Source organism: Bufo bufo, chromosome 4 (genome assembly GCF_905171765.1).
Source record: "Bufo bufo chromosome 4, aBufBuf1.1, whole genome shotgun sequence".
In the NCBI taxonomy this organism is placed as follows: Eukaryota; Metazoa; Chordata; class Amphibia; order Anura; family Bufonidae; genus Bufo; species Bufo bufo.
The window spans coordinates 472,619,471-472,637,905 of NC_053392.1; the positions used below are offsets into that span (position 1 = coordinate 472,619,471).

Genomic DNA, 18,435 nt, shown 5'->3' on the forward strand with positions numbered 1-18,435 from the left:
TCTTAGAAATGGCTTCTTCTTTGCACTGTAGAGTTTCAGCTGGCAACGGCGGATGGCACGGTGGATTGTGTTCACTGACAATGGTTTCTGGAAGTATTCCTGAGCCCATTCTGTGATTTCCTTTACAGTAGCATTCCTGTTTGTGGTGCAGTGTCGTTTAAGGGCCCGGAGATCACGGGCATCCAGTATGGTTTTACGGCCTTGACCCTTACGCACAGAGATTGTTCAAGATTCTCTGAATCTTCGGATGATGTTATGCACAGTTGATGATGATAGATGCAAAGTCTTTGCAATTTTTCGCTGGGTAACACCTTTCTGATATTGCTCCACTATCTTTCTGCGCAACATTGTGGGAATTGGTGATCCTCTACCTATCTTGGCTTCTGAGAGACACTGTCACTCTGAGAAGCTCTTTTTATACCCAATCATGTTGCCAATTGACCTAATTAGTGATAATTGGTCTTCCAGCTCTTCGTTATGCTCAAATGTACTTTTTCCAGCCTCTTATTGCTACTTGTCCCAACTTTTTTGGGATTTGTTGACACCGTGAAAATTGGAATCAGCGTATTTTTCCTTTAAAATGATACATTTACTCGGATTAAACGTTTGATCTGTCATCTACGTTCTATTACAAATAAAATATTGACACTTGCCATCTCCACATCATTGCATTCAGTTTTTATTCACAATTTGTTTAGTGTCCCAACTTTTTTAGAATCCGGTTTGTAGTATATACCGCAAAGTGAGGCAGTATGGGAGGGAATATAAAGGGAGGCAATTAGTGTAAATAGGTAACAGCTGGGAGAAGGAAAGGAGATGACAAAGTGAAACCAAAACGAAGAACATCATGCAAGAGGTATAGAAGAACATCTGCCAGACCTTCTCAGAGAGCTGGCGGTGACAGTACCCCTCCCTCTACGGGTGGACTCCGGACACTCAGAGCCCACCTTCTCAGGATGGGACCTATGGAAAGCCCTGATGAGACGAGTGGCCTTAATGTCCGCCACTGGGACCCACATCCTCTCTTCAGGACCATAACCCTCCCAATGAACGAGGTACTGGAGAGAACCGCGGATAATGCGAGAATCCACAATCCTAGAGACCTGAAATTCAAGATTACCATCAACAACAATCGGAGGAGGAGGCAAAGAGGAGGGTACAGTGGGTTGTACATAAGGTTTTAATAGGGACCTGTGAAAAACATTATGGATCTTCCAAGTCTGAGGAAGATCAAGACGGAAGGCAACGGGATTGATGATGGACAAGATCTTGTAAGGCCCAATAAACTTAGGACCCAACTTCCAGGAAGGAACCTTCAGTTTGATATTCTTTGTAGACAACTACACCAGATCACCCACATTCAGGTCCGGACCAGGCACACGTCTCTTATCCGCCACACGCTTATCTCTCACTCGTCCTCTTCAGATTACCCTGAATCTTTTGCCAAATAAATGACAAAGATGAGGAAAATCTCTCCTCATCAGGTAAACCAGAAGACCCCTCTCCAGAGAATGTCCCAAATTGCGGATGAAACCCATATGCACCAAAAAATGGTGACTTCTGGCGACAGTTATTTAAAGCAAACTCAGCAAGGGACAAAAAAAGAACACCAATCCTCCTGATTCTCTGCCACAAAACAGCGCAGATATGTCTCCAGATTATGTTTGACGCGTTCGGTCTGACCATTCGACTGCGGGTGAAAAGCAGAAGAGAACGACAACCGAACCCCCAAGCGAGAACAGAAGGCCTTCCAGAATCTGGAAACAAATTGCGTGCCCCTATCAGAAACGATGTCTGAAGGAATGCCATGCAATTTGACAATGTGATCAACAAATGCTTGCGCCAGCGTCTTAGCATTGGCTAACCCAGGAAAGGGAATAAAATGCGCCATTTTGCTAAAACGGTCCACTACTACCAGAATCACAGTCTTCCCCGAGGAACGAGGCAGGTCCGTAATGAAGTCCATGGACAAGTGCGTCCAAAGGATGGAAAGGAATGGGTAACGGGAGGAGAGAACCCGATGGCCGTAAATGAGGGACCTTGGCACAAGCGCAGGTCTCGCAGGCTGCCACAAAACCCTCAACCGTCTTACGAAGAGCCGGCCACCAGAATCTCTGAGCAATGAGATCCACTGTGGCTCTACTCCCCGGGTGCCCAGCAAGGACAGTATCGTGGTGCTCCATAAAAACCTTGTGTCGTAAAGCGAGAGGCACAAACAACCTCCCAGGAGGACAAAGATCAGGAGCCTCTGCCTGGGCTGCCTAAACCTCTGCCTCCAAATCATGATAAAGAACAGAGATGACCACCCCTTCAGCCAAAATGGGACCCGGGTCTTCAAAGTTCCCCCCTCCCGGAAAACAACGTGACAGGGCATCAGCCTTCACATTTTTAACCCCAGGGCGGAACGTGACAACAAAATTAAACCTAGAAAAGAATAAAGACCATCTGGCCTGTCTCGGGTTCAGACGCTTGCCTGATTCCAAGTAGGCCAGATTATTATGGTCGGTAAACACAGTAATAGGGTGTCTGGCTCCCTCTAGCCAATGGCGCCATTCCTCAAAAGCTAATTAGATGGCCAACAACTCCCTATCTCCCACATCGTAATTTCTCTCTGCGGAGGAGAGTTTCTTTGAGAAAAAGGCACACGGTCGCCATTTGGCAGGAGAGGGACCCTGAGATAAGACCGCACCCACACCCACCTCAGAAGCGTCCACCTCAACAATAAAAGGTAGAAAGACATCAGGTTGAACCAAAATGGGAGCGGAAGCAAAACTCTCTTTGATACTAGAAAAGGCCTTAAGCGCATCTACCGACCAGGAGGAAAAATCTACCCCCTTTTTAGTCATATCAGTGAGTGGCTTAACAACAGAGGAATAATTCTAAATGAACTTTCTGTAATAATTGGCAAAACCCAAAAACCGCATCAGCGCCTTCTGATTCTCAGGAAGCTCCCAATCAAGCACAGCGCGGACCTTCTCAGGGTCCATGCGAAAACCAGAAGCGGAGAGAAGAAAACCAAGAAATGTAATCTCCGGAACCGCAAACACACATTTTTCCAGTTTAGCGTACAATTTATTCTCCCGCAGAATGAGCAAGACCTGACGTAGGTGGTCCCTATGAGTTTTGAAATCAGGAGAAAAAATCTAAATGTCATCTAGATACACCAGTACAAATTTCCCCATTAAATGATAAAAAATGCTGTTCACAAAATGTTGGAAGACGGCCGGAGCATTCATCAAACCAAAGGGCTTAACCAAATTCTCGAAATGACTCTCAGAGGTATTGAAGGCCGTCTTCCATTCGTCCCCTTCCCTGACCCTGACTAGGTTGTATGCCCCTCCTAAATCCAACTTAGAAAAAACTTTAGCCCCAATAATCTGGTTAAACAGGTCCGGGATAAGAGGAAGCGGATATGGGTCACGAACTGTTATACAGTTCAGCTCCCTGAAATCCAGACAAGGTCCTAAAGAACCATCTTTTTTCTTAACAAAAAAAAAAAACAGCGGCGACAGGTGACTTTGAGGGTAGGATGTGTCCCTTTTCAGGCTCTCAGAGATATAAGTACGCATAGCGACTCTTTCAGGTTGGGAGAGATCGTATAAACGTGATTTGGGCAGCTTGGCGCCTGGGATGAGATTAATAGGGCAATCGTACTCCCGGTGAGGGGGCAGCTTCTGGACACCACTCTCGGAAAACACATCTGAAAATTCAGAGAGAAAAGATGGTACAGTCTTGGTAGAAACCTCTGAAAGAGACGCCGTGAGGCAATTCTCTCTGCAAAAGTCACTTCAACCATTTATTTGCCTTGCTTGCCAATCAATGGTGGGGTTATGTTTAGTGAGCTAGGGTAGCCCCAACACTAGAGGAGTAAGTAGTCAGCTTAGGGCTCTTTCACACTTGCGTTGTTCTTTTCCGGCATAGAGTTCCGTCGTCGGGGCTTTCTGAATGGAGAGAAATCCGTTCAGGATGCATCAGGATGTCTTCAGTTCAGGACCGGAACGTTTTTTGGCCGGAGAAAATACAGCAGCATGCTGTGCTTTTTGCTCCGGCCAAAAATCCTGAACACTTGCCGCAAGGCCGGATCCGGAATTAATGCCCATTGAAAGGCATTAATCCAGATCCGGCCTTAAGCTAAACGTCGTTTCGGCGCATTACCGGATCCAACGTTTAGCTTTTTCTGAATGGTTACCATGGCTGCCAGGATGCTAAAGTCCTGTCTGCCATGGTAAAGTGTAGTGGGGAGCGGAGGAGCAGTATACTTACCGTCCGTGCGGCTCCCGGGGCGCTTCAGAGTGACGTCAGGGCGCCCCACGCGCATGGATGCCGTGATCGCATGGAACACGTCATCCATGCGCATGGGGCGCTCTGACGTCATTCTGGAGCGCCCCAGGAGCCGCACGGACGGTAAGTATACTGCTCCCCCACTCCCCACTACTACTATGGCAACCAGGACTTTAATAGCGTCCTGGCTGCCATAGTAACACTGAACGCATTTTGAAGACGGATCAGTCTTCAAATGCTTTCAGTTCACTTGCGGTGTTACGGATCCGGCGGGCACTTCCGGCAAATGGAGTACACGACGGATCCGGACAACGCAAGTGTGAAAGAGGCCTTAAGACGAAACATGACATATTCTCAACATGAGCATCACCCACAGTCAAACGAATATTGTGAACTATGCCCTTTAACGATTTTTGAGAAAGTGGAGCGGAATCGATAGCAAAAACAGGTATATCCTTTTCCAAAATGCATACCTGGAAACCATGTGTTATAGCAAATTGATTATCAATGAGATTGACAGCTGCTCCACTATCTACTAAAATCTCACAAACAATGTTCTTGCTATCTAGCGCCACCCTGGCAGGTAGGAGAAAACGGGAACTACAAGCAAACGGCAAACCTTCAATTTCCGCATCAACCTTGCCAATAGTAGCAAATGGAAAGTTTTTAGAGGGTTTTTTTTTTTTTTGTTTCTTTATTACCCTCAGAAAACTCCCTGAATCTCCTAGAGGGGCAAACATTAGCCAAATGATTTATACCCCCACAACAGAAATAAACCCTGAATCCTCTACTATCAGAGGTAAGCAAACCCAACTGCATGGCCTCCTGCTCAGAGGGGATTGAGAGAGACTGAGGCCCCTGCGCACTGAATGAGACCGCCCCACTTGGACTGAATATGACAGGAAGAAGTGGTCTCTCCTCTCTCTCTAAGATGCCTGTCAATACGAACAGCTAGAGACATGGCAGACTCTAACGACGCTGGTCTCTCATGAAAAGCAAATGCATCTTTCAATCCCTCCGAAAGACCATGGCAAAATTGACTTCGGAGTGCAGCATCGTTCCAAACAGTATCAGCTGCCCAGCTCCAAAATTCAGAACAATATATCTCTGCGGACTGTTTACCCTGGCATAAAAGACGCCGTTTAGATTCAGCCAGAGCAATACGATCCGGGTCATCATATATTTGCCCCAGGGCTACAAAAAATTCATCCACCAATCGGAGGGGCCGTGCCCCCACCGGCAGCGAAAAGGCCCAAGACTGAGTGTTATCCATGAGCAGCGAGATGATGATCCCCACCCTCTGCTCCTCATCACCAGAGGAATGGGGAAGTAGGCGAAAATGGAGTTTGCAAGCCTCTCTAAAGCGAACAAAAATCTCACTACCCCCGGAGAACGTATCCGGAAGCGAGATCTTAGGCTCTGAACAAACTCCATGAACGCAAGCAGAACCAGTCACCTGAAACTGAGACACAGTTTTACAGAGATCTGCTACCTCCAGTGAAAGACCTTGCATGCGGTCAATTAAGGCTGAAACCGGATCCATGCTTAAGATGGTAATGGCGGTTTATAATGTCACGGATGATGTTGCAGACAGCTGGAAGTTATGGATAAACATCCGACTGGCTTGATCCCAAACTAAGGAGCATAAAGGTGACCCCTATAAAACCCTAAGAGCTCACCCTGACTGCTAAGCACATACAAGGGTCTCAGAGGTAGACGATTGCATGCCCTCGTACCTAGACTGTGTGACACCTGAAAACCCTATAATAGTGAGGGGACACGACCACCGGCTCCCTGCACTTAATACGGAGGGAGTCAGGGTCACCTAGAATCAAGCCAGCAAGGAAACACAATACATGAAAGGACTTATCTGAACAAGCAGTAACAGAAGTCTCCAGCAGTGCTCACTTCAATCCAGGAAGTAGTATAAACCACAAAGTGAGGCAGTATGGAAGGGAATATAAAGGGAGGCAATTAGTGCAAATAGGTAACAGCTGGGAGAAGGAAAGGAGATGACAAAGTGAAACCAAAACAAAGAACATCATGCAAGAGGTATAGAAGAACGTCTGCCAGACCTTCTCAGAGAGCTGGCGGTGACACAATGGCTTGAAGAAGCACATAGGACAGAAGTGTACAACATTGGAGCATATTTACTAATGAAGATTCTGCTTCAAATACAGCCAGAAGAGTAGCGTACATGCCTTGCGTACCTTAGTGACTTAGAGCACCTCAGTCAAAAAGGGTGTGGTTTAGTATGAAAGTGGTATGGCTTATTAGAAATGGGGCACAACTTGATATGTACACCAACATGCACCAAAATTCTGCTTTAAAATAGGCCAACTAATACATGGTGTAAACTTACGGGGTAAGTATTAATGTGACTTTATGCTAGCATTTTTGTCTTATCATGGGTGACGCACCTTTTTTGCAGCAAATTTACAAAAATGTTGCACGCCATCTCCTATATTTTGCTATATATTTCAGGCTAAAGTCTACTCATATTTATTACAAAGGTTCCATCAGTTTGCACTGGAATACACTTACAACTTTTTTGTGACTTTTGGGGGAAAAATTTAGCCCCGCCAAAAAACATCCATCTGGCCCTTAGTAAATGTAAACTGTCAGGAATGCTGCAAATGGCGCAAATGTACCATAAATTTGCTGCAAATGCCTATTCCACCAGTAAAACAGACAAAATCACTCAACTTTTCTCAGCTCACTTGATACATTAACATTTGTACAAAGGCTCGTTAACGATAAACTGCTTGTGTAAAGGTACTGCCGATTACCCGATGAACGAGTGAAATGCTCGTTCATCAGGTAATAGAATAATTTGTGCGGACGCCAAAATCTTTCCATGCCAGCAGCAGATTGCGCTGTCTAAACACCACTTTGCTGTTGGCAAACAATTATTCTGTATGGGGACAACAGTGGCATTAGTAATCATTCCTCCCCATACTGTGGAGGAGATTACTGCAAGTAACTGACAAGCAAGTGATTGTCAGGAAGGAACACTTCCTTTCCGACAATCACTTGTTACATCGGGTTATATGAAGGGGCCTTTAGACTAGATCGTCTAAAGGTGTGACAGATTTATCATTTGTCTAGTTAATATTTTTTTTTTTTGTTCATGATAATGCAAACGGATCCGTTTTGACTTTACATTGAAAGTCAATAGGAGACGGATCCGTTTGAAAATTGAGCCATAGGCTATTTTCACACTAGCGTTCGGGTGTCCGCTCGTGCGCTCCGTTTGAAGGGGCTCACGAGCGGTCCCGAACGCATCCGTCTGGCCCCAATGCATTCTCAGTGGAGGCGGATCCACTGAGAATGCATCCGCCTGCCAGCGTTCAGCCTCCGCTCCGCTCAGTGAGCGGACACCTGAACGCTGCTTGCAGCGTTCGGGTGTCCGCCTGGCCGTGCGGAGGCGAGCGGATCCGTCCACACTTATAATGGAAGTCAATGGGGACGGATCCGCTTGAAGATGACACCATATGGCTCAATCTTCAAGCGGATCCGTTCCCCATTGACTTTCAATGTAAAGTCTGAACGGATCCGCTCAGACAACTTTCACACTTAGAAAATTTTCTAAGTTTTAATGCAGACGCATCCGTTCTGAACGGATGCGAACGTCTGCATTATCGGAGCGGATCCGTCTGATGAAACATCAGACGGATCCGCTCCGAACGCTAGTGTGAAAGTAGCCATACTGTGTCAACTTCAAACGGATCCGTCCCCATTGACTTACATTGTAAGTCTGGACGGATCCATTTGCCTCCGCACGGCCAGGCGGACACCTGAACGCTGCAAGCTGCGTTCAGGTGTCCGCCTGCTGAGCGGAGCGGAGGACAAACGGAGCCAGACTGATGCATTCTGAGCGGATCCGCATCCATTCAGAATGCATTAGGGCTGGACGGATCCGTTCGGGGCCGCTTGTGAGAGCCTTCAAACGGAACTCACAAGCGGAGCCCCGAACGCTAGTGTGAAAGTAGCCTTACATTTCCATCCATCTCTCCTTGACTGCAATGTACAAAATAAAGTATATGTTTCTGCCATGTTAAGAAACATAAACTGTGACAAATGGGGTCAAAAGCATACACTTTTAAAAAAACGAGATGTGAACACTACTTATACTGTTTAAATGTTAGACAAGTTTAGTAAATCCATTGTTTTCACTGCTCAAAATAATTCTATATTTGTAGACATCTCCTTAAAAGGTCTATTGGGTTTTAGGTATTATATTTTCAGGGCATGGTGTCACTCAAGATTACAGAGGAGTCTATTTCCAACTGATATAAAAAGTTTGGGTTGGGATTTCCTTCCATTGTTCCATAATTAAAGAACCTCATCTACCCTCTCTCCATATGCAGAGGTGCAAAGAATAGAAATTGCTAACATATATTTTCTTGACTCAGCAAGACGTCAACATTACAAATAAATGCTTTGGCTCATGTAGGGCAGCATCATAATTTAGTTGCTGTAGAAACAGAGAAATAATACATTAATCCACAGAAATCAACTTGGATTTTCTTTTTTCTTTTGCTGCCCTTTGTTGAGCATAGTATAAATATAGAGTTGATCATGTCAATTTAAAAGCTTTGTCCCATTCATATCTTTAAATCTATTTATATAATAGGAAATCCTACAGTCTTCTAATACTGTGTATATGTATTTAAAATGGGGAATTGTGTCTATACTGTGAGTGGAGGAGCTGTGTATATACAGTCAGTAGGGAGCTATGTCTATACTGTTAGTGGAGGAGCTTGACATGGTGGCGATGTATAGCAATTTTCCAATTGCCCTGTGGTAATAATCATTGTTAGGTAACACATTTTCTCTTCCATTGTTTTTCAGATAATCTGGTTCTATTGGTGTTCTCGCTTCCTTTGCATCTTGCATGTGAAACTGTTCTAATATTTCAGTAATTTTCTGACTTTGGTTAAGAATATAGCTTTTTCATCCTCTTCCTGCTATATTTGAATTCCTAGGTAGTGAGTAATGTTTCCCAACTCTTTAATTTCAAAATTTTCTTTCAGTTTGTGAACTATTTGGTCATAGTCCCCTTCTTGTTCAAAACACGTCAAGATGTCATCAACGTAAATTAGGATATATGTCCATTTGTTCTCTTGATTCTTTGAATACAGACATGGATCTGCTTTACTTCTTGAGAATCCTTCTTTTGTGAGTATTTCGTTCACTTTTTCATTCCACACTCTCGCCGCTTGCTTGAGCCCATAGATGCTCTATTGCAGTTTGCATACAAGGTTCTTTTCCTTCTCAAATCCTGGTGGCTGTTCCATGTATAGATCTACTTTGATGTCTCCATACAGAAAAGCAGTTTTGACGTCTAGGTGCTTCACTTGCATTCCCTTTCCGGCAGCAATGCTAAGGAGTGTTCTTATGATGGAATGTTTCGCAACTGGAGCAAAGGTCTCATCATAATCTTCTCCAAATTTCTGGGAGTATCCCCTGGCAACTAATATTGCTTTGTATCTATAGATGTTTCCTTCTGCATCGTATTTCACTTTAAAAGTCCATTTGCTTCCGATAGTTTTGCGACCAGGAGGGAGTTCTGTTAGTGACCAAGTTTTATTTTTTTTAAGTGATTTGATTTCTTCTTCAGCTGCTTTTCTCCACTGATCGGCTTCTCTTCTTGGCAAAGTTTCTATGTCTTTCCAGGATGTTGGCTCCTGAGTTTGAAGTGTTTTAGCAGCGTATGATAACCTGCGGGGTGGTATCCCTTTTGTCATCTGAAAGGATCTTCTGATTTCTTGTTGTTCAGTGGGTTCTACTGGCTCTAGGGTTGCCACCTTTTCTTCAAGCCAAACCCGAACACTTTAGCACCTCGCTGCAATTTTTGGGTAAAGTATACACTATGCACATATTTTGTAATTAAATAATATTGTAGGTAATCACTAGGTATCACAATACATACGGAGTTAATCACAACTTTCCAAATTTTGTACTTAAAAAATACAATATATGTGCTTTGACGGACTCTTTATATAAGAAATGTTATTACCTATACAAAAGGCATGTTTTATGTGCAATACTAACAAATGCCGTGCCCGCCCTCCCTTCCAATAAATTTTTTTTATTAAGCACTTTAAATGTTTTAAATACCTTTTTTAGAAGTTCAGAGGTCCAAGTGTGTGGAGAAGGACGGCAGTCACGGCATTGGTCGCAGAGGTTGACTCAAAGACGAAAAGAAGAAGAAACTGCTCCACGCGCAGGCTGCCGGAAAATGATTTCTCCCACGCTCCCTCTCTCTCTCTGATGTCACTTCCTCTCACTAGCAGAGAGAAGGAGGGAGGGAGTGTCTGAAGAAAGCGCCGCCCTGCGCTAGCATCACTCACAGCTGATTGCCGCGGCGGCAGTGACAGCTGATCGTCCGCTGCTGACACCTCATCGCCTGCCGCCGACACCTCATCGCCGGCCGCTACTGACTGACACCTCATCGCCGGCCGCTCACGGTCACCGCTCACCACCAGCTGTCAGGTGAGCAAATATGCAGTTTGAAATGAATCCTGTGACCGAGTCTGAGAAAGGCTTGTACCCGGGCACAGGATTGTCCGGGTCATTCCCGTATGGGTGGCAACCCTAACTGACTCGTTAATTCCAAGTTCTACTTCTTGTTCTGGCTCTTGTTCTCCTTCGCATGGGTAGAGTTTCTTGCTGATTCAGCGCGCAAATCCTCTCCACATTTTTCAAGAATTATATTATCTGGTGCTTCATTTTCATCAAAATAAACATTGTGGCTTACTGTGACCTTGTTGGTCTTTGGACAAAGGATTCTATATCCCTTACTCTGCTCTTTGTAGCCCACCAGAATGCCTTCTATGGCTTTGTTCTCCAACTTGGAGCGTTTCTCACTTGGAATGTAGGCATATGCTTTACAGCCAAACACTCTGATGTGCACTACGTTCGTTTTTGATCCATTCCACATTTCATATGGTGTACTTTCAATAGCTTTTGATGGGAGCCTGTTTTGTAGGTATGTTGCAGTCATTATCGCTTCTCCCCAGTATTTGTTAGGCAAGGCAGCGTCTGAAATCATACATGTGGTCATTTCTACAAGAGTGCGATTCTTTCTTTCTGCTATGCCGTTTTGCTTAGGAGTGTATGGTACAGTTATTTGGTGTATAATACTGTGCCAGGGTGCCCCAACAGTAATACTGCTCCCCAAAATCCAGCAATAGTAATAATTCTGTGCCAGAGTTCACTTAGTAGTAAAAGTGCTCCTACAGTGCCCTAACAGTAATTGTGTCCCAGAAGTAATAGTCCCCCAGTTGTAATAAAGCCCCCTTATAATGTGCGCCAGTACAAAAAATGCCCTGTTGTGTGGCAGTAAAAAAAAAAAAAATCCTCTTAGTGCCCCCAGTAGAGCCAATGTCCCCAGAGTGCCCTCATGTGATCAAATGACCCACTACAAAAAACACTTAGTGTCCCCAGTTTAGCTAAGGTGCCCATAGTGCCCCTATAATTTGTGCCAGTAAAAAATACTCCCAGAAGATGCCCCCATAGTGCTCCTCCCCATCCCCATAGTGCCCTTCATAATGTGCCAGTATAAAATGCCCCTATAGACTGCCCCACATAGATGCCCCCATAATGCTTCTCTCCCCCCTTCCCCATAGTGTAACCTAAATGGGTGCCAGTATTAAATGCCCCTATATAATGCCCCCATAGTGCTCTGCTCTCCTACTTCTCCATAGTGCCCCCCATAATGCATGCCAGTATATAGGGCCCCCAGTAGATGCCCCCATAGTGATCCTTTCCCCCACACTTCTCCAAAGTGGCCCCCATAATGTGTGCCAGTATATAGGGCCCCCAGTAGAAGCCCCCATAGTGCCCCCCCATATTTGTCAGTATATAGGGCCCCCAGTAGATGCCCCCCCCTTCTCCATAGTGCCCCCCATAACGTGCCTGTAGCCTATCAGAGGAACGGGCAAGGGACAGCAATACAGATGAATATAGACATGAGCACTTCCACAATGGAAGCGCTCATCTCTCCCTGCCGCTGCCACCGCCACCGGGCCCCCTAGTGGCCGAATGGTCAGTCCGCCCCTGGTTTCCGGTCTAGTTTCTAGAGCATTTATAAGGGCACTGTATGATTCTGTAAGGCTGCATAGCAGTAATGCTACTACATGATTGTCTTTCATTTCTTCACCTATTGCACCCAGCTGGTCCACAATCTCTAGCATAGCCTTTACATGTTCACCCATTTCCTGCCCTTTTTCCAGCCTCATCTTATACAGTTTGCGCAGCAGATATAGTTTATAGTGATGAGCGAACACCAAAGTATTCGGGTGTTCGCCCCGAACACATCGCGTTATTCGTGCGCTCGGCTGAGCACCCGAGTATAATGGAAGTCAATGGGAGACAACCAGGCACCCCCTGCTCTGAAGAGGGGAGGGTGCCTGGCAGCGATGGACTGGCCATCGGGAGTACCGGGAGAATCCCGGTGGGCCGATCGAATTATGGGCCGGCCAGGGCCGCCATCAGGGGGGTAAAGCTCCAGTAACAGCAGGCAGTGTGGGGGCGGCGCTCACTCACTGACGTCACACGCCTGCTCCTCCCACTAGGCGGCGCAGGCGCGTGACGTCAGTGAGTGAGCGCTGCCGCCCGCACTTGTTACTGGAGGCTGGAGGCGGGAGCTGAATGTAAGGTAGTAAAGACTCTTTACTAAAGAGATGAGCGCTGTGCCCCCACGTGTAGTAGAATACCTACCTGGAGCCAGTGCCAGACTGTGCACAGAAAGGGCACTTTGTCACTGTGGACAAAGTATGGCACTTTCTGTGCACAGATTGGCTCTAGGTGGGTACAGTGTGGCACTGCAGTCACTAAGGGCACTATTTATCTGGGCATAGTAGGGCACTATCTGCCCACATAGTCAACATATGGCGCTCTGGGCACTGCCATATAATAGTGTGGGTACGGCGATATTTGGTTCTATGTGGGCACTGTATGATTGTGGGCAGATAGTGCCATACTATCCACAGATAAATGGCGCATTTAGTGCCTGTCGTGCCCACATAGTGCCATATAGAACCCATACTCGGAAAGCGCCATACTTGTGTAGACAGAGTATAATTATAGGCAAAGTATGGCACTTTCTGCCCACGTTTTAGCTCTAGGTAGGTATGATATGGCACTTTGTGGGCACTGTAGACACTAAATACACAACTTATCTGAGCATAGTATGCCCAGGTCTTCCCACGGTCATACAGTGCTCAGATAGCGCCATGTTATGCACAGATAAATGGTGTATTTCTTGCTTATGGTGCCATACAGTACCTACCTAAAGTGAAAACCTACAGTACTTTGGCCACAGTCATACAGTGCCGACATAGAGCCAAAGTATGGCACTTTCTATGCACCTAGGTAGGTACTATATGGGTACAAATGCGCTATTTTTCTGTGAATAGGAGGGCACTATCGTGCTCTATGTGGGCACTGTATCACTATTAGGGCAGATAGTGCCATAGAGACAAAATGTCTCCCAGCACATTATACATGGCTCGTCATCATGGTTACGACCTCCCTGTAATCCAGCATTGGTGGTCGAAAAAAGCACCAAACTATGTGCACTCCCACAATCCCGGCTACTCCTATAGTGTGCAAGCATGACCACCGCTGCTGGATTACAGGGTGGTCAAAACCATGGAAACGAGCAGTGCATAATGTGATGGAAAAATGACTCCCGCCAGCAAAGGAAGCAATATGGACAATCACAATACATTAGTAAGTGCCTTGTATTAACTTTCTCTACAAGATAAATGCCACTTGCTGAAGAGACATAACCCCTTTTTTGAGTGTGTTTGGGAAAAATAAAGTGGGCCGGTCTGGCTGAAGTCCAGGGCCACTTTATTGTCCCAGTCCATCCCTGGTGCCTGGTCCATTGGAAAATGTCAGAAAGTGACAGAAACATCACCGAAATGGATCGGGAACAGCATGGGGACGATGTCTGGATGCATCTTGGACTCCCAGGTCGCTGCGGGGAACCATTTTGTCTGCGTACTACTACACTTTTACAGAATGATCAAAATACACACAAACCCCCCCCCCCCCCCCAAAAAATATATTCTTTCCTGTATATTAAATTGTATATAAAGTGCAAGTGCTGCAAAAAATTACAAGGAAGAGGCACTTCGAAACAGCCTGTATTTCACATAAAGGAGGGCCTCATTCACATTGTGGTACAATTGTTCAGGTAGTGGGACTCCTACACTCATAAAGCCTATGCACTAAGTGAAAGGGCTGCCAAAAATTACAAGGAACCGCTCAAATACACCCTTTGTTACACATAAAGGAGGGCATCATGCACACCCTTGAAAAATTATCATTAATGGCCTGCTGGTGACCCTCAAAAACATTAGGCACAGGGGCCTGCTGATCTGACCATCTAAAATATCAGGTGTGAGGGCCTGCTACTGAGCTGACCTTCTAAAACATTATATGTGAGTGCCTGCAGATGAGCATATGCTCCCAAACATAATATGCGAATCCCTGCAGATAAGCAGACGCTTCCAAGCATTATATGCGAATGCCTGCAGATGAGCAGACGCTCTCAAACATTATATACAAGTGCCTGCAGATGAGCAGATGCTCCCAAACATAATATGCGAATCCCTGCAGATAAGCAGACGCTTCCAAGCATTATATGCGAATGCCTGCAGATGAGCAGACGCTCTCAAACATTATATACAAGTGCCTGCAGATGAGCAGATGCTCTAAATCAGTGGTGCCCAACCATTTATCATCTGAGGGCCGCACTAGACATGGTATAAATTTCACGGGCCAGAACCAGGTAGCTTTGCCAGAAAGAAATACAAACACTGTGAGGGGGCACGTGTGAGCATTAGTAAAATACATAATACGTAGGCCTTCAAATCAGCGTTTGGAGCCTCTGTTGCAGATTCTGTCGAAAGACCAGACAAAAAAGTCTTGTATGCAGCACTTTTGTGAACATCAAAGTCGGTGGAGTCTGTTCAGCTTCTTCCCTATGGGGTTACAGAAGGAGGGGGGAGCAGGGTCACTGGTGAGGTGAAAGGAGGAGGGGAGCAGGGTCACTAGTGGGGTGACAGGAGGAGGGGGGAGCAGGGTCACTAGTGTAGACATCCCAACCTGCAAAAACTTATTTCAGGGAGGTGCACTTCTCATTTCAGGGAGGTTTTCTTTTTTTTTCTTTCACAAACTTTTTATTACATTTTCCAAACATATGCAGTATCTGCACACTTTGCTCTATGGTGTGGAGGACTGGGCTCATTACCCTGCCCCCAATTATCATATTTATGTATATGATTAAAGGGGTTCTGTCACCACCTATAAGCCCTGTGAGCTAAACATATGCGCATGTCCAGGGTAGCATTCTGATTTCTAAGGTGGCCTTATAAAAGCTATTTGTGGCGTTATTCTGCGGAAAAACAGGTTTTACTAACCTGTCAATCATTGAATTAAGGTGCCCAAGCAGGGGAGGTCTGTGGATGCATGGTGCCCGGCCGCACGCATCGCCGTTCGTGCCCAGCGCCGCCTTCTACTCCTCAGTGCCGCCTCTCCCTCCCCCTCCTCCCGCTTTGAGATCCTGCGCGTGCGCACAGGCTCAGCGGACTGCTGGCATCGGCTTCTTCTTGCACTGTGCGCACGCGCTGAGAAGGGGACACTGCTACAGGTTGCCGGAAAGGTTTACTGCGAGTAAACTAGAGATGGGAAATTCGGATCTTTCACATGAATCGGTTAATTTGAATTAGTTCATTCAAATGAACCGATTCATGAATCGAATCTTTGGTTCATTCGCTGAGTTGACAAGAAGCAAGTGAACCGAAGCTTAGGTTGCGCAATGCGCATGCGCGGATGCTTCCATTCACTTGCTGACTCGTTGAGTCGGCTCTTGGTCTGAGTCAGGAAGTTTATTCTTTAAAACCCTAATTATCTACCCCACTGTAGGAAAAAAACAAGCATCCAGGGGGGTGAATTTAACACTGGGGTAAATAATATAATTAAATGGAGGGTTAAATGTGTAAATGTATTTTAAAAAAATACATCTCTCTCAATAGTTATATAGCTACTGAATGAGACAGAAGAAGGGATGCCTTTAACATGGATATCTCCTTGAGAAGCCAATTTGACCCTAAAGGGTTAATTCAACCTGTAATCTAAACTCTGTCCTGTCACTTCTCTTATCTCTCTGCTCTGCTATCAGTGAACAGGAGGAGGGGGGAGCAGGGTCACTAGTGAGGTGACAGGAGGAGGGGAGCAGGGTCACTAGTGGGGTGACAGGAGGAGGGGGGAGCAGGGTCACTAGTGAGGTGACAGGAGGAGGGGGGAGCAGGGTCACTAGTAGTGTGACAGGAGGAGGAGGAAGCCGGGTCGCTAGTGGGGTGACAGGAGGAGGGGGAAGCAGGGTCACTAGTGGGGTGACAGGAGGAGGGGGGTGCAGGGTCACTAGTGGGGTGATAGGAGGAGGGGGGAGCAGGGTCACTAGTGGGGTGACAGGAGGAGGGGGGAGCAGGGTCACTAGTGGGGTGACAGGCGGAGGGGGGAGCAGGGTCACTAGTGGGGTGACAGGAGGAGGGGGGAGCAGGGTCACTAGTGGGGTGACAGGCGGAGGGGGGAGCAGGGTCACTAGTGGGGTGACAGGAGAAGGAGGGAGCAGGGTCGCTAGTGGAGTGACAGGAAGAGGGGGAAGCAGGGTCACTAGTGGGGTGACAGGAGGAGGGGGAGCAGGGTCACTAGTGGGGTGACAGGAGAAGGAGGGAGCAGGATCGCTAGTGGAATGACAGGAGAAGGAGGAAGCAGGGTCACTAGTGGGGTGACAGGAGGAGGGGGAAGCAGGATCACTAGTGGGGTGACAGGAGGAAGGGGGAGCAGGGTCACTAGTGAGGTGACAGGAGGAGGGGGGAGCAGGGTCACTAGTGAGGTGACAGGAGGAGGGGGAGCAGGGTCACTAGTGAGGTGACAGGAGGAGAGGGAGCAGGGTCACTAGAGGGGTGACAGGAGGAGGAGGGAGCAGGATCACTAATGGGGTGATAGTAGGAGGGGGGAAGAGGGTCACCGGGGACCAGTCACATGACTCCACGCTCCTTACCTCTCCAGCAGCCCTGTCATGTTGCCCAAGGTCCTCCGGCAGCGTGCTCCGCTCTCCTTACTACAGCCACCACGGGAGCCGGCCCCTCCTCCTTCCAGCTCCCGCCGGCTTCCCCTGCCTGACCCGACTTGTATTGCTCTGGCACGCTCATACCAACTAATAACAAAGCTTCTTGCTGTAAGGAGCTTTGTTATTGGTTATTTCAGGCACAGGCAGCATCGCTGCGCTGCCTGTGCCGTTCACAGGGCTCACTGCGCTGATGAATGTGGGGAAAAAGTCTAAGGCGTATTGTTACGCCTTAGACTTTTTTCAGGGAGTCGCACGGGCCGCATGAACAGCATCACAGGCCGGATTTGGCCCGCGGGCCATAGGTTGGGCATCACTGCTGTAAATCATTATATGTGAGTGCCTGCAGATGAGGAGACGCTCTCAAACATTAAATGCGAGTGCCTGCAAATGAGCAGATGCTCTAAAAAAAATTGAGTTGAGGTCCTGCTGTTGAGCAGAGCCTATAAAAAAATTTGAGTGGAGGGAATATATACTGTACAATCTGGATGAGGAGGAGGAGCAGAAAACAAGATTCAACCATATACTCTTTTTGTGGTGGAAAAGGTGCATGGGAATACACTACAGTAGATTGAGTGCATTAAAATTATAGATTGAAATTGCATTTATGTTCATCTTCAGCTCAGCTCTGCTCTGGTGGAGTTGAGAAATCTGGGGCAATCCAGGCCTTGTTCATTTTTATCTGAGTCAACCTGTCAGCATTACCAGTGACAAACGGATACGCTTATCTGTTATGATTAGAGTTGAGCAGACACCTGGATATTAGGGTTCGATGGGTTTGCCAAACTTCACAAAAAAGTTCGAGTTCAGAACTCGAACTGGACCCCGAACCCAAACCCCATTGAAGTCAATAAGGACCAGAACTTTTGAGCACTAAAATGGCTGTAGAAAAGTCATGGAAAGGGCCAGAGGGCTGCAAATGGCAGCAAAATGTGGTTAAGAGCACGACAAGTGCTCTGCAAACATGGGTATATCACAGCCAAAAATTGGTGAATTTCACCCGA

At 46.6% G+C, this 18,435-nt stretch overlaps 1 long non-coding RNA gene across 1 annotated transcript; it reads left to right on the forward strand.

The window, feature by feature from the left end:
* The first annotated feature begins 8,503 nt into the window (after window positions 1–8,503).
* Window positions 8,504–18,133, forward strand: LOC120997311. Its single transcript, XR_005778146.1, has 3 exons — window positions 8,504–8,514; window positions 13,834–13,838; window positions 17,978–18,133. It is a non-coding gene; the product is annotated as an uncharacterized LOC120997311 (long non-coding RNA).
* Window positions 18,134–18,435: the final 302 nt, after the last annotated feature.